The sequence below is a fragment of the Dasypus novemcinctus genome, chromosome 26, assembly GCF_030445035.2.
Source record: "Dasypus novemcinctus isolate mDasNov1 chromosome 26, mDasNov1.1.hap2, whole genome shotgun sequence".
Taxonomy (NCBI): domain Eukaryota; kingdom Metazoa; phylum Chordata; class Mammalia; order Cingulata; family Dasypodidae; genus Dasypus; species Dasypus novemcinctus.
The window spans coordinates 57,271,081-57,293,203 of NC_080698.1; the positions used below are offsets into that span (position 1 = coordinate 57,271,081).

At 45.5% G+C, this 22,123-nt stretch overlaps 1 long non-coding RNA gene across 2 annotated transcripts; it reads right to left on the bottom strand.

Annotated features, from left to right (window-relative positions):
* Window positions 1-11,615: 11,615 nt before the first annotated feature.
* LOC131276089 (uncharacterized) lies at window positions 11,616-21,909 on the bottom strand. Of its 2 annotated transcripts, none has more exons than XR_009183573.2 (3): window positions 21,681-21,909; window positions 14,627-14,740; window positions 11,616-13,433 (listed from the first exon to the last, which is right to left on the bottom strand). It is a non-coding gene; the product is annotated as an uncharacterized lncRNA (long non-coding RNA). The 2 variants fall into 2 exon arrangements; XR_009183574.2 differs by having other exon boundaries at window positions 21,019-21,909.
* Between the last annotated feature and the right edge of the window lie 214 nt (window positions 21,910-22,123).

Genomic DNA, 22,123 nt, shown 5'->3' on the forward strand with positions numbered 1-22,123 from the left:
GCAAAACTGTTTCATAGGCAACCTTGTGTACTTCCCTCAAGAGGCACATGTCTGACTGTCTCTCTTTTTGTGATATTAACAGTCATTAGTGATCATTAGCAAATCCATTAATTCATTATATACTGCAAAATGATGCTTGTCCAATTCTATCATCCCTTCATTTATTTGCTGGAATACACCTATAATTAAAAACTTGCCCTCATCAATTATTTGATTAACCAGAGTTGTAGTTCATATAGCAAAGACAAGATAAATGTTTGGTTGATTCTTTTCCTCTACTTATCACTTTTAAAAATAATGATTGGGGAGCAGATGTAGCTCAAGTGATAGAGCTCCCACTTATCATATGGGAGGTGTCTGGTTCAGATCCTGGTGCCTACTGGAGAATAAAGCAAGACAGAGCTGGTGCAGTGAGCTGATGCAACAAGATGACACAAGGAGGAAGCACAATGAGAGACACAATAAAGCAGGGAGTGGAGGTGGCTCAAGTGATTGAGCACCTCTTTCCCACATGGGAGGTCCCAGGTTCAGTTCCTGGTGCCTCCTAAAAAGAAGACAAACAGACACAGCACACAGCAAATGGACACAGAGGGCAGACCATGAGAACAAAAAGACAATGAGGGGGAGGGGAATAAATAAAATTTTGAAAAATAAATCTTTAAAAAAATGATTGGTTCCCTGGGATACTCCAAAAGGAATTTTTTAAAATGGTCACTATAAACTTATCTATTTTACTGTATTTATGTGTTTCAATTGATTGTAGCCACTATCCTTACGGATGCTCAAATTGTTCCATCCATAGCCAGTGGAAACCTCTTCAAGTGGGCTCCTGGGTCCTTCTGAAACAAACTCTGTAGTTACACAAGGCTGCTTGCTTTCTGGTATGACAAGATACTATAGGCTCATCTTATCTATTTCCTGCTCTAGACCTGCAATCAGCCTTTCCTCCAAGGAGCCCATTCTTTTTTTTTTTTTTAATAGAAAATAGTATCAGTAGACCAATACACCAGCATATGGACACATATATAATCTATTCTAAATAATATTCACAACATTATTATATCCTTAATATAAAAATAGTGCTGGGGAAAATGAATGGTCAGAACCAGAAAGTTCTTAGAAATTAGAATATGCTTACCAAAATAAAATAATCAATCAATGGGCACAGAAAACACTGTGGGCGTGGTAAGCACTAAGTTTGTTATCTGGAAAAGAAACTCAAATAAACCCTCCAAGATGTACAGCAAAAAGGCAAAGAAGGAAAATATAAGAGAAAACATTAACAGGCATAAAAGATTGAATTCACTTGTCAATTTTTTTCCCAAAAGAGTCTGCTGGGTTTTTGATTGGGATCACATTAAATCTATAGATCAATTTGGGGAGAACTGACATTTTAGCAGTATCTTCTAATTTGTAAGCATGGTATATCTATCCATTTATTTAGATGTTCTTTAATTTCTTCCAGTGATATTTTATATGCAAATATATTTATATACATATAAACTGCAAATAATTTATATGCAAATAGTCAAGAAGATGATTATGTGATTTTAAAAATTCTGCAGTGCTAAACGAACTGATAAAAGGCCTTGTGCAAAGCAGGGGGAAAGCTTTCAATAAACACTATACTGATAAAAACCACTAGATGCTTAGTATCTTTAAGTACTATAAAAATGATGATTTGATTTTTAAGAAATCATTTCTCAGTGAGGAAAAATGATGTAGAAAACAAGATTTTAGTCTGACTGCAGTCTTGCATAAACCAGCCTGCCCCAGTCTTACATTCCAAGACTTGTCTCGGTGTTCATCATATGCTCTATTGAGCCATCTCTTCTCTTGGCCAACAAGACTGGCCCTTGCTGCCAATGAACTGTCCCTGCCGGGGTTGGGGACACCTTCCCTCCCTCTCTGGGCCCTGGAAATGATGTCCTCACTGGCTCTTTGTCTCCAGGCTTTCAGCAGCCAATTCACCCACACGATGGGCTCATGGTTACTTCCTCCCACCCCAAATGGCTTCCTCATCTGTTATTGCTTATTGTTTTTGCCTATTGTTTGCACTCATTGTTTGCTCGTTGGTTTTTGTTTTTTTTTCCTCGTTATCTGCTCCAGCTTTATTTTTATTTTTTTCTTTAGGAGGCACCGGAATTGAACCCGGGACCTCCCGTGTGGGAGGTCGGTGCTCAACTGCTTGAGCCACATCTGCTCCCTGCTCCTTATTTTTATCCCCCCCTTGACGCTTTTTTTTTTTTTCTTATCTGTGAGTGATTTGTTTCATTGTTTTTTTTGTTTTTTTTTTAATTTTTTTATTTTTTATTGACTTTGTAATAATATTACATTAAAAATATATATGTGAGGTCCCATTCAACCCCACCCCCCCTTGACGCTTTTTGCTTGCTGTCTGCTTTTCTGTGTCCATTCACTGTGCATTCGTCTGTGTCTGTATTTTATTATTTATTTATTCCCCCCCCTTGTGGCTTGCTTGCTGTCTGCTCTCTGTGTCCATTCACTGCGTGTTCTTCTGCATTTTTGCTTGTCTCCCTTTTTGTTGTATCACCTTGCTGAGTCAGCTCTCCACAGCGCTGGCGGGCTGGTGGCTCTCCGCAGCGTGTGAGTGAGCCTGCCTTCACAAGGAGGCCCTGGGACGCAAACCCAGAGCCTCCTATATGGTAGACAGGAGCCCAACTGATTGAGCCATCGCTGCTTCTCTCCCTGCTCATTTTGATTTTGTTCATTGTCTGCTCATTGTCTTGCTTGTTGTTTTTGCTTGTTGTCCGTTCATTGTTTTTTTTTTTCTCATCAGCTTGTTGTTTTTGCTTGTTGTCTGCTTGTTTGTTTGTCTTCTTTAGGAAGCACTGGGAACTGAACCCAGGACCTCCCATGTGGGAGGCAGTCACTCAACTACTTGAACCACATCTTCTCCCTCATGGTTACTTTTTAAAATGCACGCCTGCACATTTAATATATATGTGTTATTTCTGTTAAGTAAAGTGGTTCAGCTACATCTTTGGGGAATTGGTTGTTTTTCTTTAATATGGCACAGCAAATATATTCTCCATGTCTCAGTCTGCAAGAGCTGCTATGACAAATACCACAGACTGGTTGGCTTAGACAACAGGAATTTTGGCTCACAGATTTCTTTTGAAGGCTAGGAGTCCAACATCAAGGTGTTGATAAGCTCATGCTTTCTCTGAAGTCTGTAGAATTCCAGTGGGGGCTTGCCAACCATCACTAACTCAATCTCTGCCTCTTCACATGGCCGTCTGTCTCCTTCTGTCTCCTCCTTCTTCTCTTCTGCATATAAGGACTCTGGTCATATTGGACTAAGGTCCACCTTTATTCAACTTGGCCTCATTTTAATTGATAGCATCTTCAAAGATCTATTTACAAAAATGGGTTCCCATCCACAGGACTGGGGGTGAGGACTTGAACATGACTTTGTGGGGGATGAGGTTCAATCTGTAACAGTCCACATATTCACGGTTATTCTCTTAGATTACAAATGATTCATCTCACAGTAAATAAACTTATGGGACTATGCTTCCAATAATTTGGCTAAGTTAAGAATAACTGAATCATCACTCAGATTTCTGATTCAGTTATAAAGGTAGTCATCTGAAGACATGAAATGAAACTCCTGCATTAAAGCAGAAGACACCTCGTACCTCTTGGTGGAGAACATGCATTGACATGCCACCAACACACGAGACTACCCTTTGCAGATGAACGAACACCAATCTCCTTGATTAATGATTTAAACTGAGTCTTCATGATCATGACATCAATCGTGATTTAAAATGTGATTTAGCACTGACTTAATGTACATAAAATCCACACTACCTGGAAGCCATGTATTCAAAGATGGAGCGTTCCCCAACATGTAAATGACCCCAGGGTGAAGACCCCTCCCCCACGTATAATTTTAAAATTTATAAATAAGAGGAGGAAGTCTCTATTCAATACGATTACAGCTTTGTGTCTCAAAGGGGGATATCGCTTTGTTTTCATTATCGATGACTCTACTGTCCATTTTACGAACCTGACATAATTATGTCAAGAAAATATACAGAGCAAAAAGATGTGGTATGCGTCTGTATTTCTGCTTGCCAAATTAGAAGAGAGGGGGGAAAAAAGAGTTATTATGCCGCTTTGCTCCACTGCTGCATTCCAGCAGTTCCAATTGACAAAACAGCATCCATCACGCTCTGCATTACAATTTTCTTTGCCACTTTCTCCCAGCTCATCATAACATAATTATGTCCCATTTTTTTCTAGCCAGGGGCCGGTATTTGCTTTCGTACAGGACAACAGCTGCAAAGCTCAACCTTGATGACTCCTCAAAATGGTGAAATGTGTTTGCTTTTGTTTCCATCTTGGCAATTTCAGGCTTCACCCTCCTGCCTGACATTTTCTTGCTGCCAAAAAGTGCATTCAACCCTGAAACTTTCATAGCGATGTGCAAAGGAGCTTCCAGGGTCCTTAGTGCTTGTCTGTACTGTAATTTATCCTTAAGCCAAGTTGTTTGGGAAATGTGTTGAGAAGACTAATGCTGCTCGCATTCTTTTTATAGGCTCATAATTACTAAAGGAGAATTGTCTTTGTGTCAAACCAATCTGAACATTTTTATTCTCTCTATTTGTGTCTACTCATGTATACTTGCATCAACGTTTTCTGAGAGTTAGGGATGTCAGGCCAAACTCTTGTCAATAAAAATCCTAGGCTTCATGGCAGAAATCCTAAGATCTTACAGGAATGTTAAGAAGAGCTTACAGTTGTTTGAGCATTGTGCCATGGGAGGCACTGTTCTAAGGGCTTTTTGTGAAATATCTAATTTATTCCTCACGGAAGCCATGAGGTGAGTAAAATGATCACTTTCATGTTTCAGAGGAGGAGAATGAGACTGTAAGGAGTTTGAGAAATCTGCTCAAAAGCCCACCGCCAATGTGGGTGAGACCTTAACTACAGGCAGCTAAGCTCGACCCCACTCTCTTCCCCGCCTTTGCATCCTAGCTCCCGTTGTGACAACCGTCATCCTCCAACATTCAAGAGGGTCAGATTTACACTTTCTAGCACTGCCAGGAGTAGCTGTGGGCTCTTTCCTTGGAAAATAGCAGATCAATACTAAAACCATGATAGACGTATCTTGTATACTGTGTGCCTTATTCAAGTTTCTCTTTCTAACTACATAAGTGCCAAACTGCTGTGGTTTTGGCTGCACACCATTAATCTGAGTATCAACAGTTTCTCTCATCCCAAATGATGATATTGAATAAGAGAGGAATTGGTTCACAAGCTGCCGGGTATAGAAAGAATCAGTTAGCCTTGACACATGGCTTTAGTCTCCCAGGCTGCTCCAGCAAACACCATGCAATGAACTGGCTTAAACAATGGGAATTTAATGGCTCACAGTTTTGAGATTAGGAAGAAGTTCAAATCAAGGCATTATTGAGGTGATGCTTTCTCCCCAAAGACCGTGGCGTTCTGGGGCTGGATCCTGGAGGTCCTCGGTCCCTAGCTTGTCACATGGCAAGGCACATGGCGGCATCTCCTGGGCTCTTCCTTCTCTTCCAAGTTCTGTTGATATTCTGCTTCTGGCTGCTGTCTCAGTCCCTCTCTCTCTTTCTGTCTGAATTTCACTCTCTTATAAAGGCCTCCAGTAAGAGGATCAAGACCCATCCTGACGGAGGTGGGCCACACCTTACCTGAAGAAGCCTCATCAGAAGGCTTCTTCACGATGAGTTCACACCCACCTGCTCACGATGAGTTCACACCCACAGGAGGCTTAGGCTTAAGAAAACATGGCAGCACAGTCTGAAGAGCCCCAGTACATCACTGGTGCCCAGTCAAGGCTGCATTCCTTGAGCAAGTTCTCTGACCCTCCTCCATCACGAGGCAGAGTCTGTGCTCTTCCTCTCGAGACTTTGTGACTGCCTCAACGAAGAACAATGCAGTAACACCAAATGACTTCCCCGTGAAGTTAGGAAAGGCCATGCAGTTTCTGCTGGTTCTTCTGGGGACACTTGCTCTGGGAGCTTTCAGTCACCATGCGAGAAGTCTGGCTACACTGAGACTGCCATGCTGGAGAGACCATTCTTGGGAAGACCAGAGAGAGAGATGCCCAAGGAGCCCTGGCTGCCCCAGCCCCCAGCTGTTTAGTCTTCCCAGCCCAGGCACCAGGTGTGTGAATAAAGAGACTTTTAAGACAATCCCAGCCCTGGTCACCACCTGACTCAGTCAACCTCCAGGTAAAAATATAAAAATGGTAGCTATTTATTAAAGTCACTGCTTTGGGGTGGTTTGTTACACAGCAAAAACTAACTGAAACACTGTGTAAGACCATAGCAGAGAACACTAGATGTTTGCATCTAGATGTTTGCAGAAAGACTCACCCTTGCGATGGATTTATAACATCTGTCATGTATAGGTAGTGTGTGGCTAGGTATTGTTATGCTGTGGGACGTGTATCCCTTGGACAGGGGATTTGCTTGAAGGGTAAGATAATTCATTGTACCAGTTAATAAATTATTGCCTATCACCTGAGAACTGAGAAAAGTCTGTCTATCCTAACACAAAAATTAAGGCCTTAGAGAGTCAAATGAAGTAGAATCACTCTTGACCAAGCAATGAGTGAGTCAACACGTCTGAAGGATGTAGCGTGCATGGATCATTTGTGATACCTTCTACCCTTCCATGTGGAAACATAACCAATGAAATCCTGGGTCCACAATCTGTCCAATTGTACCAGCCTCTGGGGGCTTCGGTAATAGGAAGTAAATAGACTTGTGTCTCAAGCAAGTTCATTAAAATAAGATCTTTCGTAAGTTGAACACTTTTTTAAAAAAAGATTTATTTATTTATTTCTCGCCCCCCCGCCCCTGTCCCAGTTGTCTGTTCTCTGTGTCTATTTGCTGTGTGTTCTTTCTTTGTCCGCTTCTGTTGTCAGCGGCATGGGAATCTGTGTTTCTTTTTGTTGCGTCATCTTGTTATGTCAGCTCTCCGTGTGTGCGGTGCCATTCCTGGGCAGGCTGCACTTTCTTTTGCGCTGGGCAGCTCTCCTTACGGGGCGCACTCCTTGCATGTGGGGCTCCCCTACGCGGGGGACACCCCTGTGTGGCAGGGCACTCCTTGCGCGCATCAGGACTGCGCATGGGCCAGCTCCACACGGGTCAAGGAGGCCCGGGGTTTGAACCGCAGACCTCCCATGTGGTAGACGGACGCCCTCACCACTGGGCCAAGTCCGTTTCCCAAGTTGAACCCTTTTTATGCTTCTTGTATTTTTATGGTTTTTCTCTCTTGTTCTCCTTGATGCTTAACAAGATCTTTTGGGGAGCTCCACCCCACATTGGTTCTGTTATGGGGAATCATACTTGGCCACAACTTTAAAGGGAGAGCAGTAGATATGCCGGGGGGGGGGGCAGGGTAAAAAGAAACACCCACCCCACTCCCACCCAACAAGGAGGCAGGCGATGTGGGGGACACTGCCCAGCTGCCCCTCACAACCTGACAGTTCTACCAGTGTTGAAACACAGAGCTCTTGGGATTCACTGAATGAAGGATGCCTTTGTTGATCATCACAAAATAATAGCAATAATAACATTTAACAAACACTCACTAAATGTCACTTGCTGTTCAGAACATTTTACATTTATTAACACATTTAGTCACCCTAACAAACTTATTAAGAAGGTTGTAGTATTATGCTCAGTGTGTGTGTGTGTGTGTGCAGGCAACCCTCATTATTCACAGATTCTGTATTTGCAAATCCACCTATTTGCTAAAATTTCATTGTAACCTCAAAACAATACTCACGGGCTGTAGTCAGCAATTGCCAAACGTGGTTTGTAGTCATTTGCAAACACACAGAGTTACCTGACGCCCACATGTCCAGTTGAGGTCAAACAAGGTGAACGCTGCCTCCTTATTTCAGCTCCCAAACCGTGAGCAAGTGTCCTTTTCATGGCCTATTTAGTGCCGTGCTTTTCAGTTCTGTGCTTTTTGTGGGTGATTCTGCTGTTTGAAGTGGCCCCCTCGCATAGAGCTGAAGTGCTGTCTGGTCTTCTTTAGTGTGAGAAGGTGTGCTAGGACTTTCGGTGAAAATACAAGTGTTGGATAAGTGTTCTGGTCTGCTAGGCTGCCGAAAGGCAGTTAACGTAAAATAGGTTGGCTTTCGACAATGGGGATTTAAATCACAAGCTACAGGGAAGTGGACTTGGCCCAGTGGTTAGGGCGTCCGTCTACCACACGGGAGGTCCGCGGTTCAAGCCCCGGGCCTTCTTGACCCGTGTGGAGCTGGCCATGCACAGTGCTGATGCGCGCAAGGAGTGCCGTGCCACGCAAGGGTGTCCCCCGCGTTGGGGAGCCCCACGCGCAAGGAGTGCGCCCGTGAGGAGAGCCGCCCAGCGTGAAAAGAAAGTGCAGTCTGCCCAGGAATGGCGCCGCCCACACTTCCCGTGCCGCTGACGACAACAGAAGCGGACAAAGAAACAAAAGCAGACAAAGAAACAAGACGCAGCAAATAGACACCAAGAACAGACAACCAGGGGAGGGGGGGAAATTAAATAAATAAATAAATAAATAAATAAATCACAAGCTACAGTTCTGTGGCCATGAAAACGTCCAAATCAAGCCATCATCAAGACGGTAACTTCTTCCCAAAGACCGGCCTGGACTCCTGCCACACGGCAAGGCACAAGGCAGCATCTGCTGGGCTCTCCCTTCTTTCTGGGCTTTGTTGCTCCAGCTTCTTGCTTCCATGGCTATCTTTCTTTGTCTGAATTTAATTCTCTTATAAAGGACTCCAGTAAGAGGATTAAAACCCACTCTGGGCCCTGCCTTAACTGAAGTCACCTCATCAGAAGGTCCTACTTCCAAAGAGCCCACCCCACTAGGAATGGATTACCGTTTAGAACATATATTTCTGAGGTCCATTTGGCTTCAAACCATCACAGATAAGCTTCGTTCAGTCATGAGTTAAGTGTTAATGGCTCTGAGTTCAAAATTCATGAATCAACCATATAGATTAAATAAGGTATCTTTAAAACAGATACACACATAAGACAAATTTAGGTACTGATGGGTTGATGAAAATGTTGTGACCAGAGAATCCTAGAAACCTAACCCTGTATTTCCCCAGGAGCCAGGATTCATTATTTGCTAATTACGTGTTCACAGCTACTTTACAGGACGTAACTATGACGAATAACAAGAGCCAACTGTACTTACACGGACACAGCAGAAGAGAGGTTAAGTCATTGCATAGAGTTCCAGGGCTGGTAAGCCGGCAGGGCCAAACATTTAGCACGCAGGCAACTGGCCTTGAGTCCAGGTGTAGCTCAGAGCTTCTTACAGAGAAAGACATACGCTGGGCACCTGAGGAGGCTGGGGTCGCCGCCCCTCACATGTCACTCACGCCCCAGCGCCCTGCTGCCTTGAGGCCTGGAGGGCAGGAACCACATTTTGCTTTTCTCTGGTCGGAGGAACAATCAGTGTAATGATTGATGGCTTCCCTTGACAATGGGTTCTAAAAGCCTCGCTCTCTCCTCAAGACTGGTTCTTCAATTCAGTTTTTGTCTCAGTTCATAAAAAGCACCCTGGTTTTTTGCCAAGTGGCCTGAAACAAAGAGCTTCTCCCGGCTGTCCTGGAACTCATCTAACTTCCGCTAGGATCGCTTGACTGGGGGGACACGGCAGGTTGTGCGCCCAGCACATCCTCCCCATCCCTGCCGGGCTGGGGGACCCGCGGGGAGACCGACCCCAGGGGGCCTGGCAGGCCTAATCCGTCGCCTTCGCTGTGTGAGCGGCTCCCAGCCCAGGCGAAGGCCTTGGGTGCCTGGCGTTCCCCAGCCACGGCAACGCGCTAGAACGTTCCTGTGGCCCACGCCAGGGCCCTCGTCCTCCGCCTTCTCCCTGCTGGGGAGCTGCCTCCCTTCCCCCTGGCTGTGAAGGAGCCAGTCATGCCGCACCAGGGGAGGTGTGCCGAGCCCTGTCCTCCTTCACTACTTAGGGGACAGACACGGGCGGGGCATTCTCTCTTCCTCTGGGGGTTGGTTAAAGCCAACACTCGGAAGAGGGCACACCTGAAGGACGCACAGAGAGACGGAGCCGAAACCCCTATGAAGTCCGCCAGTAACTGCAGACTTCCAGGTATCTGGGTCAAGACATTTCCAAATGAATGCATGGTTTAAACGATTTCACATTAGGTTTTCTATTACCTACAGCCAATAGCACCACCTATATTTATATGTGTGTGTATATATACATATAGGTGTGTGTGTATATAACTCTATGTTTATATAGCTACATATATGCACTTTGTATATATTTATATTCATAGCTTTATGCACGAAATTGTATATATATATATGCATGTGTGTATCTATACATACATATACGGTGTGTGTGTATATATATGTATGTATATGTACAGCTTTATACACAAAAATGAAGTGTCTGCCTGACATGTCACTTTAAGGATCCATCAATTCAGTCTTGGTGATTTTACATTCTCTGCTTTAAGTAAGTATGCAGTAGTGAATACAAACACTAGAGTCAGGAGTTATTTATTACAGCTGTCACCAAATACACTCCAGCGGCCATGATGTAATTCCAGTGGTCGAGTTTTAACGTACCGCTCCCAGGCTGGTGTGGCCAAGCATTCCAGATGAGAGCATGGGCTGGGCAGTGACACCAACCAGGGTCCCACTAACAGCCTGCAGTTTCCTTTCTAGCTGTGTGACCTGAAGCAAATTACTTAACCTTTCTGAACCTCAGTGGTGAAAATTATCTGCAGAGGTAATAATATTGTAAAAACAGTATTTGAATTTCTAACCTGTGGTTCCAAAGCCCAGTTCATTCCACTATTCCACATTAATGTTTCAGGAAGTGTCTTACAGAATCTTTAATGAAGTGGATCTGTGTGACATGAAGCCATGGCAAATGAATGCCATTTCCCATTCATTTACCAGCGTCCTCTTTCACTCCTTAGTTTATCCTTAATGAGATTGCATTTCCTTCAAAGCCAATTTCCAGCTCTCTACGCTAGGTATTTTGGAGAAAGGTGCTATGCTTCACCCTCTTTCTTGGTCTAATCTTACCAATTATCTGGGACAACCCTTTTCTCACCCACATTTTCTCACCATCGGATGTTCTTCAGAAAATGAGAAACCACCTTGCTTTCTCGCTCTTTGTGGAGGGCTCTTTCACCAGGGGTTCCCAGGCTGGCCTAGGGTTTTGAATCAAACGTCTGCAGATCATCTTCTGACCTACCTTCAGCTCTCACACGGTCTGGAGATCCAGAGCATTGAGGCACTGCTCTCCTCCCCTCTCCCCCACTGCCAACTCTAGAATACGCTGTACTGCTTCTCCCCCTCTTACCAGGGAAAGAGCCATTTCCATAGATCTTTTGCAAGTGGGCCCTTACAACACTGAAATGGATAGAAAGAGAGAGACTGTGAAGGAAAAAGATGTTCTGGGATTTTATGTGCCTGTTTCCCAAGCAGTTGGAACCAGATTTGTTTATTAGAATGTGTGAGCCTCAGGTCAATTGCTTTATTTATTTGTTTATCTTTTATTAAAGATTTATTTTTTATTTATTTCTCTCCCCTTCCCCCGCCCCCCCCCCACCCAGTTGTCTGCTCTCTGTGTCCATTTGCTGTGTGTTCTTCTGTGTCCACTTGTATTCTTGTCAACGACACCTGGAATCTATGTCTCTTTTTGTTGCATCATCCTGCTGCATCAGTTCTGAGTGTGTGCGGCGCCACTCCTGGGCAGGTTGCACTTTCTTCACACTGGGCGATTCTCCTTACAGGGTGCACTCCTTGCACGCAGGGGGCACCCCCGTGTGGCACGGCACTTCTTGCACACATCAGCACTGGGTGTGAGCTAGCTCATCACACGGGTCAGGAGGCCCTGGGTTTGAACCTTGGACCTCCCATGTGGTAGGCAGACGCCCTATCCGTCGGGCTAAAGCCGCTTCCCTGGGTCAATTTCTTTAAATCCTGGATTATAAATAAACCAGACTACTTTGTGATGAGAGTCAAGATATTCTGAGGGGGAAACATTTAGCTCAGGATAGAAATTAAAGGCAAGAGTCAAAGTGATAAATGTGTGCATCACTCCAAAAAGAGAACTTGCACCCACTAGAAGCCACACCCTGTTCCTGCTTTTGGCAACCGCTAATCTGCTCTCTGTAGCCATGGATTTGCCTGTTTTGGACATTTCATATAAACAGGTTCACACGACACACGGCCTTTTTCATCTGGGTTCTTTCACTTAGATTAATATGTTCAAGGTTCACCCATGTTGTAGTGCGTATCAGAACTTCGTTCCTTTTTATGGCCGAATAATATTTCAGTGTAGGGATAGACCATGTTTTGTTTACCCATTCATCAGCCAATGGGCATTTAGGTGGCTTCTACTTTTTAACTGTTATAAAGAATGCTGCTGTGAACATCTGTGTACAAGTTTTGTGTAGACATAATGTTTCCTATGAGCAGAATTTCTGCGTTACATGGTAGCCCTATGTTTAACTTTTTTAGAAACTGCCAAAATGCTCTCCAAAGCATCTGCACCATTTTACACTCCTATCAGCCTTGTATGAAGGTACAAATTTTTCCACATTTTTGCCAACACTTTCTAGTCTTTGCCTAAGCCAAGATCATGGAGAATTCCTGTTGTGTTTTCTTCTGAGAGTTTTACAGTTGTAGCTCTTACCTTGAGCTCTTTGATCCTTTTGGAGTTAATTCTTTCGAATGGTAAAGGAAGGGGTCCAACTTAATTCTTCTGCATGTGGAAACCCAATTGTCCCAGTACCATTTGTATTATAGAAAAGAGAATTCTTTCCCCCATCTAATTGTCTTGGCACTCTTGTCAAAAATGTATTTGGCACTCTTGTCAAAAACTGTTTGGGTTTATTTCTGGACTTTGAATTCTATTCCTACTGTTGAGTTTGAGGTGTTTTCTTGGATATGTGGTTTATGAATATTTTCTCCCAGGCTGTAGTTTGTTTTTTATCTCTTGAAGGGATCTTTCACAGAGTAAAATCTTAATTTTTTACGAAGTCTACTGTATTGATTTTTTCCTATAAGAATCATGATTTTGGTGTCATGTCTAAGAATTCTTTACCAGCCCTATGTCTCAAAGATTTTCTCATGTGCTTTATTCTAAATGCTTTATACTTTTTCATTTTTCATCTGAATTTATGATCCATTTTAATTTTTGTATAATATATGAGCTTTAGGTTGAGAGTTTTTATTGTTTATTTTCCTATAAATATCCAACTGGTCCAGCACCAACTGCTTTGGCTGCAAGTTATCCTTCCTCCATTGAATTGCTCTTGCACCTCTGTTGAAAATCAATTGGTGGGGAGTGCATGTGGTTCAGGCATTTGAGCGCCCGCCTCCCACATGGGAGGGCCTGGGTTCAGTTCCTGTTGCCTCCTAAAGAAGATGAGCAGACAATGAGCCGACAACAAGCAGGCATTGAGCAAAAACAATGAGCAGACAGTTTGAAAAAATGAACAAACAGACGAGTAAGCCATTTCTGGCAGAGGGATTAAAATCAATTTTGTGGGTCTATTTCTGGGTTCTCTGTTCTGTTCCATTAATCCATGTCTCTATCCTTCCACCAACACTACATGGTCTTAATTACTGTAGCTACATAAGAGAGCTTAAAATTGGGTAGAATGATTCCTCCCACTTTCTTTTTTCAGTACTGTTTTAGTTACTCTAGTTACTTCAACTTTCCATATAAATTTTGGAAGAATGTTGTCTAGATCTAGAAAACATATAGCTGGGACTTTGAAGGGAATTTCATTAAACTTATATATTGGTTTGGGGAGAACTGACATCTTAACTAAGTTGAGTCTTCCAGTTCACAAACATTGTCTCTTCACTTATTTTGATCTTTGATTTCTTTTATCGCCATGTTGCAGTTTTCAGTTTTATATAAGTCTTTTATGTGTTTGTTTTGTTTTTTTCATACCTAAGCATTTCATGGTTTTGAGCAGTTATAAGTAGCATGGTGTTTTCATTTTGGTTTTCCCATGTTCTTTGCTAGTGTAAGAAACAAAATTCATTTTTATATGTTGACATGTATCGTGCAACCTTGACAAAGGTTTTATTTATTTATTTAATACTGAGGATTTTTAAATAGATTCCTTGGGATTCTCTATATAGACCATCATGTCATCTGATATCAATATAGCCACTGCTGGTTTCTTTAGATTAACATTTGTGTGGTGTAGCTCTTTCTGCCCTTCCACTTTTAACCTACCGACATCATTATATTGAAGTAAATTCTTGTAGACAACATATAGTTGGGTAATTTTTGTATCCCTAGGTCCCTGGGTGATCTCCCTTCTTTTCTCCACTTTTTAGAGTCTTATGTTTATTTTATATATAGCGTCCAGGATATTTAGCAGGAGAAATAGGGAGAAGTTCACATATTCCATTTTGTCTGAATCCACAATTCATTTCCTTGCTTTAAAAAAAAATTGTTTCATCATCTAAGTATGAGTTGGGGGTTAAATCATGGTTCCCACAAAAGGCATGCTCAGGTCCCAACCCCTGGTCTGTGGGCGTGAACCCACTTGTAAATAGGACCTTTGCAGACGCTCTTGGTTCAGGCATACCCACACTGAAGGACGGGGGCCGTCATCCGACATGATGATGTCCTTAGAAGCAAAGGAAGCTGGACACAGAAAGGGAGGCCATGGACAGCAGCCAGAAGCCGAAGTCAACGGAACCTGGAAGAGAAAGGACAAGAGGCCACATGGGCAGCACCATGGGATGGGAAAGCCAAGGGACCCCAAAGTTTGCCAGCCAGTCAGAAGAAACTGACCCCAGAAGGAAAGCAGCCTTCCAGCCTCTGAAACTGTAAGCCAGTAAGTTCCTGTTGTGAAGCCAGCCCAATATACGGGATTGGTTTCAGTGGCTGGCAGACTAAAAGAGTCTATCTCTCCAAACAGTGCCATATTTCAGCTGTATAAAATATTATCATACCATGACTTGCTTCTTCCATTCGATAATACAATCCTAAGATTTTTTTCCTGTTTTCACATTTGGCTGGAGTTCAGTAATTTTTATTGTATGACTAGACCACGACTTACATATGCACTATCCTGTGAATGGCTATCTGCATTGCTTGTGAAATTTTTGCCATGCCATGGCGAACTTTCTTGTATAGTGTTCCTGCTGCACTCAGGCAAGCACGTCCAGGGCTGGAACTGTGGGGCCATATGGTAAGTGAATGACGAAATTTAGTGGTTTTTTTTTTAAAACACTGTGACTAAAGTCACTTATAAAGAAGAGGTTCTGGAGCGCCTTCTGGCCGTGATGTGTTGCTTCCTTTGTCTTCTCGACCTGCCCCTCTGCCCCTTCCATCTTCCTGATCTGTCTTCTGTGGTCTTAACTGTACCTCAGGGCAGACGCCCAGGAAGAATCCAAGACAACTGCGGAAAGCTCCTGAAGGCTGAGCGGACTTCCTCACGCAGGGAAGAGCGTTCTCGCGCCAACATCCCCAGGAGAGGGGCTGACGTCACTGACTTGGAACCTTAGCAACTCTCCAGAGTTAATGCGTTTGGGGCAAGGAATAAGAAAGCACAAAGCCGAAGGCATCCAGCCAGAAGGGCCTGCCTGCACAGGAGTGGGTTAACTTCACGAATATCACCGCCAGGGCCCGTCTACCTTAACACCATCGCACCAGCTGTACATGGAAGCACCTCCCTTAAGAGGCAGTCCAAAATACGGGGTGAGGAGAAAGGAGGCTGCACGCTGCTCCTCCAGGGCGCTAGGGCGGGGTCACAGTGTGCAGTGAAGGAGCGGAGAGGACAGAGGCCCGCAGTCAACCGGACCCGATGGCCACCTCCACTCCGCCCTCGGAGACCGTCTGCTGGCTTGCCGAACGTCAGCAGGGCGCTGCGGCTGCAGAGAGGAACATACTGTCGTAGCAAAAGCACTTGGCTCATACTAGAGCTCAGGGAGTGCTGGATTCTAAACAGGACAAAAGCCAGGAGAGAATGAGCTCGTGAGGAATGACATCACGAGCCAAATGAACCGTGCAGCCTTCAGCATTGGCTCTACACGAGGCAAGGAAGTCACCAGAGCAAGGAGTTCTGCCATCTCTCAGATGCCCCCGTGGCCAGAGAGCTTCTCCAGGGGAGGCCCATGTGCCACCTGCACTGGAATCACCAGGGATGCTGGCTAAACTTGCAGGCTTTAGGTGTGTGATCGTGGGGAGTGGCCCCATGTGTATCTTCTCTCCTCCTCTCTTGTTGTAGTACAGACCTCCTTCTTTTAGCTGGGCATAAGACTAACCAGAACAGAAAATACATTTTCCCTTGTCTCAAGCAGCTAGGTATATCTGTATGACTATGCTCTGGCCACTCAGATATAAGTGGAGGTGGCTTGTCATGGCTTCCAGGAATGTCTTTCAAAAATAGTTGGTATTCAAAAAAGAAGGAAGGTCCAACAATGAGCCCTTGATACTAATGACTATGCTTGTAAGCTGTGCACCTGAAATAAGAACAAGGCCTAGAGCTGCAGGGTGCCTAAGAGTTACCTCCTGAGAGCCTCTGTGTTGCTCAAATGTGGCCAGTCTCGAAGCCAAACTCAGCATGTAGATGTGTTGCCTTCCCCCCAGCGTGGGACATAACTCCCAGGGATGAGCCTCCCAGGAGCTGAGAGATTACTACCAAGTACCAGCTGATGATGTAACTAGAAAATGACCTTGAATAAAAGGGTCAACTCGGACCAGCAGAATATCTTAGTCTACATATAATACCAGGAGTTAAAAATGCTTTTTGTCCTGAATAAAAGGACAAATGAGTTTATATGGCTATGAGTCTCTAAAAAGAGCCAGGAGGTTATGAGAGGGGTTATCCTTATACACACCTGAGCAGAGTCCCAGAGACAGATAAAAGTAGATGCAACCCCAGGTATTGGTTCTTCTGAGGGTTGCAGAGAACCACAGGTTCTATGGTCATGGCAGATGGAGTTCAGTGCCATGTCAGTTGGCCCTACTTTGGAATTTGTGTTTCTGTGTGATGGAGCTGGACTCAGATGTGATCTTTGTCCACAAGCCTCTCCTGTTACTTTTACCGGAACTGTAGTTGGTGCTGGGGTTTAATGTATACCCAGGGGACCTGAATCTCTGGACTGACCATGTGATAGCCAGGCCCTGGGCCTCAACAGACTTGCAGCTCCTACACTCTGATTTATTGGACTTACCCCACTCTGCTAACATGGAGGTGAAGAATGTCAACCACCACACCAGGGAGCCAAGAGTGCCTACAACTGAAAGCAGGAGAATTGCATCCAGCATCCATGTGGAATCTAAGCCCCCTCTTGATATAGATGTGGAGTGGACATGGCCATTCCAGGGTCCACAGGATGGAGGAATAGAGTATGGATTAGAGTGGACTTACTGATATTCTATTTATGAACTATTGTGATTAGTAACCAAAGAAAATGTGGCATTGGTGTGGAGAAAGTGGCCATGGTGGCTGCTGGGGGTAGGGAGTGGAAGGAAGAGATGTGATGTGGGGGCATTTCAGGGGTTGGAGTTGTCCTGGGTGGTGCTGCAGGGACAGTTACTGGACACTGTATGTCCTCCCATGGCTCACTGGTTGGACTGTGGGAGAGTGTGGGCTATGGTGTGGACCACTGACCATAAGGTGCAGCAGTGCTCAGAGATGTATTTACCAAGTGCAATGAATGTCTCATGATGATAGAGGAGATTGTTGCTATGAGGGAGTAGTGGGGTGAGAGGGGTAGGGGGTATATGGGGACCTCATATTTTTTAATGTAACATTAAAAAAATAAATAAAGACCAAAAAAAATAGTTGGTGTTTACCCTTTGCCTTGTATTCTCCCTTTCTTGCTTCATATTGGCTGAAATACAAACATTATGGCTGGAGCTTCAGCAGTCATTTTGTTCCATGAGGTGAACATAAGACTGGAAGCCCTTCATAGTAGAATAAAATAGAAGAAGCCTGGATCCCTGATAGGTTGGAATAGCCTACCAGTTCTATACCGCCCACCTCCAGGCTTCTTGAACATGAGAGAGAAATAAAACTCTTTCTTGTTTAATATGTTACTTTTATTTCTTATAGTCCAACCTGATCCTAACACACGAGTGTCTACTGAACCTAAATCCCTTGGTGGTTCGCAGGAACTGGCGTTTTAATACCACACTGCTGACCTAGACGAACGGTCCTTACAGTTCCTGACTCTTCATTCTTTCTTTCGTTAACCAAGTATCAGTTGGAGACCTCTTAGGTGACAGGCACTATGCTAGCCTCTGAGGATGTAACACAGAATGAAACGGACACAGAGCCCTGCCTCCACGCAGCAATGCTCTTCTCTGACTCCACGCCTGCCAGACACCTCTGGGTTCCCAATTCACTGCCCCAAATGTGTGGAGACCAGGACCAGGGAGTCAGTCACTGGGAAGACAGACCCCTTTGGAGATGATCGATTTACCCGAGAGACTCCAGGGCGTTTGATTTACGAGCATTGACCTGCCCAACAGCAGGTGCACTGATCACATGCAGTCTGGGAGCCTTCAGACCTGAAGACCAGCACTTGTCATCCTGTGAGGCTGTGACGAGGGGATAGCTCCATCCCATCTCAACCTCGGTCTCACACTATCGGCATCATCATGAAAATACAAATGGCAGGCAAAGCCAACCGGCAACGCTGCGACACTGGTATAGAGATATACGTTTATTAAGAACGGTGTGCCTTCACTGCTCCAGTTCGGAGCTAGCCTGGAGGTGGGCATGATAAAAATAGTAGGAGAGAAATGGTCTCAAAAGAAGCAATTCTAGTTGTGACCTCTTTAGGAGTAACGGTAGTAAGTGGTAACTCTTCCACAGCTCTAGCCTGTGCCAGGGCCTGTTCTAAGAACTTGCAGCTCCTTTGCCTCCTAGCAACCCTAAGAGCTGGCAAGCAAGGCTCTCTCCCTTTTGCAGGGATGGAGACTAGGGATTTTGTGAATTGCTCGCTAGCGTTTGGTGGCGAGCCCTCGGTCTTTCCCTACTTCTTACGAAAACACGTCTATCACATTTCCAGAAGAAATGCTGCGTTAGCAGGCTAGTCTTTAATTTTGGGCTTCTGAACTATTGTGCAGGATGCTTTTGTGAAATGAGGACAGCAGCCTAAGCAAGCTCACGTGGCTCGCAAGGCCAGGGCTGATGCAACAGCTTTATGATGCCATGGGGACCCAGGTTCCTTCAAGCTCTGCAGGATCAGCTCAAGCTCACATCCTTCTACCTCCAGGGTGGCTGCTGAAAGGGGCAGCAAGGAGGAAGGAGAAAGGGCGAAAGGAGCACCGCCAGCGGAGTCATCCCACACTCCAGGAACTTCCCTGAAGGCCGGATCCACCAACTTCCACCTGCATTTTAGCTCCCCGGGCCTCCACATCCGTAAGGGAGGCTGACCAACAGCGGGTTTTGTCTGGGGCTTTGGTGTGGTGTTCACTTGCCTACACTGCTGCCTGGAATAAAATGAAGTTGTAGCAGTGAGGGAGGAGTGTAGAAGGGGTCCTGGGAGGGGAGCAAAAAGCAGGAGCGACACTAGGTCACCCAGAGTGTTTTAGGAATTTGGAAAAATGCGCCCCTCCCTGCAGGGTATGGGAGAGTGCCTTTGTGTGAAGTTTTAAAAGGCGCCCTTTCTCCAGGCAGACACAGTCCTGAGCCAAGGCTCTGGGCTCGGAGGCTGGAGCTCAAGCTAGTCTCCTCCCAGGTCTCTCTGTGCAGTGCACGACCTTTACAGCTGCACACCAGGACCCCTGTGTAGGGCACAGCCTGTACAACTGTACACCAGGACCCCTGTGCAGTGCACAGCCTGTACAGCTGTACACCAGGACCCCTGTGCAGTACACAGCCTGTACAGCTATACACCAGTACTCCCTGTGCAGTGCACAGCCTATACAACTGTACACCAGGACCCCTGTGCGGGGCACAGCCTGTACAGCTGTACACCAGGACCCCTGTGTAGGGCACAGCCTGCACAGCTGTACACCAGGACCCCTGTGCAGGGCACAGCCTGTACAGCTGTACACCAGGACCCCTGTGCAATGCACAGCCTATAGAACTGCATACCAAGACCCCTATGCAATGCACAGCCTATAGAACTGCATACCTGTGCAGTGCATGACCCATACAACTATACACCAGTACTCCCTGTGCAGTGCACAGCCTGTACAACTGTACACCAGGACCCCTGTGTAGGGCACAGCCTGTACAGCTGTACCAGTACCCCCTGTGTGGGGCACAGTCTGCACAGCTGTACACCAGGACCCCTGTGTAGGGCACAGCCTGTACAGCTGTACACCAGGACCCCTGTGCAGGGCACAGCCTGCACAGCTGTACACCAGGACCCCTGTGCGGGGCACAGCCTGCACAGCTGTACACCAGGATCCCTGTGCAGTGCACAGCCTGTACAACTGTACACCAGGACCAATCAGCAGTAGCCTGACTGGACACACAACGCTGCCAGCCCATTTTAACTCATCAGTCACCAGCCCCTGGCTCAGGCCTCACCCTGTACCAGAGTCAAAAAATATCTGCCAAATGAACGATGCTGACTGTAAGTCTTCCCTATTAGACACACTAGAAGGCAGGACAAGCAGCACTGGCCCCCCTGGCTCCTGAGAGCCCCCCACCTCTTTTGCCAGCACTCATGCCCTCGTCCCTTCCAGCCTCAGGGTCTGACTCAGGGCTTTGCGCCGGCAGCTCTCTCCGCCTGGAATCTTCCCCGACATCCCTATGGCTCCCTCCCTTACAGTGTTGGGAGAATTATGCCGTGCTCCCCCAAAGATGTCCACACCGCGATGCCCAGAACCTGTGAACACGTTGCAATATGTGGCAAAAGGTAGGTGGCTGATGGGATTTAGGGCACAGACCTTGAGGCGTGGAGATGATTCTGGGTTATCCGGGTGGGGCCAATCTAATCACAGGAGGCCTTCAAAAGCAGGAAAAGCCAAGACTTTCCCCAGCTGGGTTAGAGAGACGAGACTCACCAAGAGAAAGAAGAGAGACTGAAGTGTGGGGCAGGCTTGATCCACTGTTGATGGTTTTCAAGAGGAAAAAGCAGCCAGGAGCCAAGGAACGCAGCGGGAAGCTGAGACTGGCCCTCAGCTCAGAGCCGGCCAGGAAACGGGAACTTCAGCCCCACAGCTGCCAGGGGCTGCTCTCTGCCCAGGACCCCGAAGTCCAGGCGACGGGCCCTTCCCCGGGACCTTCCGAAAGGAACACCGCCCGGCCCAGCCCCTGGTGTCAGCGCAGGGGGGCCCGAGCTGAAACCAGAACACACTTCGGCTGTTTAAGGCACCAAGCTCACGGGTCGTTTGTTATGGCAAAAACAAAACTAAGATGGTCACTTTATTCAGGTCGCCCATGAAAGGTCACCTTCTCAGGATTTCCCCGACCATCCATTTCCACGCCTTTCTCCTGCTTTAGTTTTCTTTAAAGCCCGTATGGCTACCTGAGGTCACGTTATGTATTAATTTGCCTTTTTGCTTGTTGTCTGTCCCTCCCACTCAGCAGGAACTCCACGGGCTGAGACCCTTTGATGGCTCACTGCTCAGAGCCTGATCCCGCAGCCATTCAGAAAACACCGGTCGAATGGAAGAAAACAATGAACATGGTTGAGTTTCATGAAATGCTTTCTTGAGATACTCACGTGGGTTTTCCTCCTTATTTTTGTTAATGTAATGGATTGACGTACAAAGGTTAAACCAATCTGGCATCGTCACTCGATTGTGATCCATAATCTTTTTCATATATCGCTGGGTTTAATGGTTTGTTTAGGATTTTTGTACCTCTGTTCCTGAGGAATATTGATCTGTCCCTTTCCTTCTTTTGTAATGTCCTTGTTGAGTTCTGGTAACAGGGTTCTCATGAAATGAGTTGGCAAATGTCTCCTGTCCTTTTATCTAAAAGGATTTGTGTAATATTTATTTATTTTAAGATAGGTAGAATTCACCAATGAGTCACCTGTGCCTAGAGTATTCTTTGTGGGAAGGTTTTTAATTACAGATTGAATTTCTTTAACTCAGACTTTTTATTTCTTCTGTCAGATTAAAACAATTATATTTTCCAAGGCATTTCCACTGAGTTCCTGAT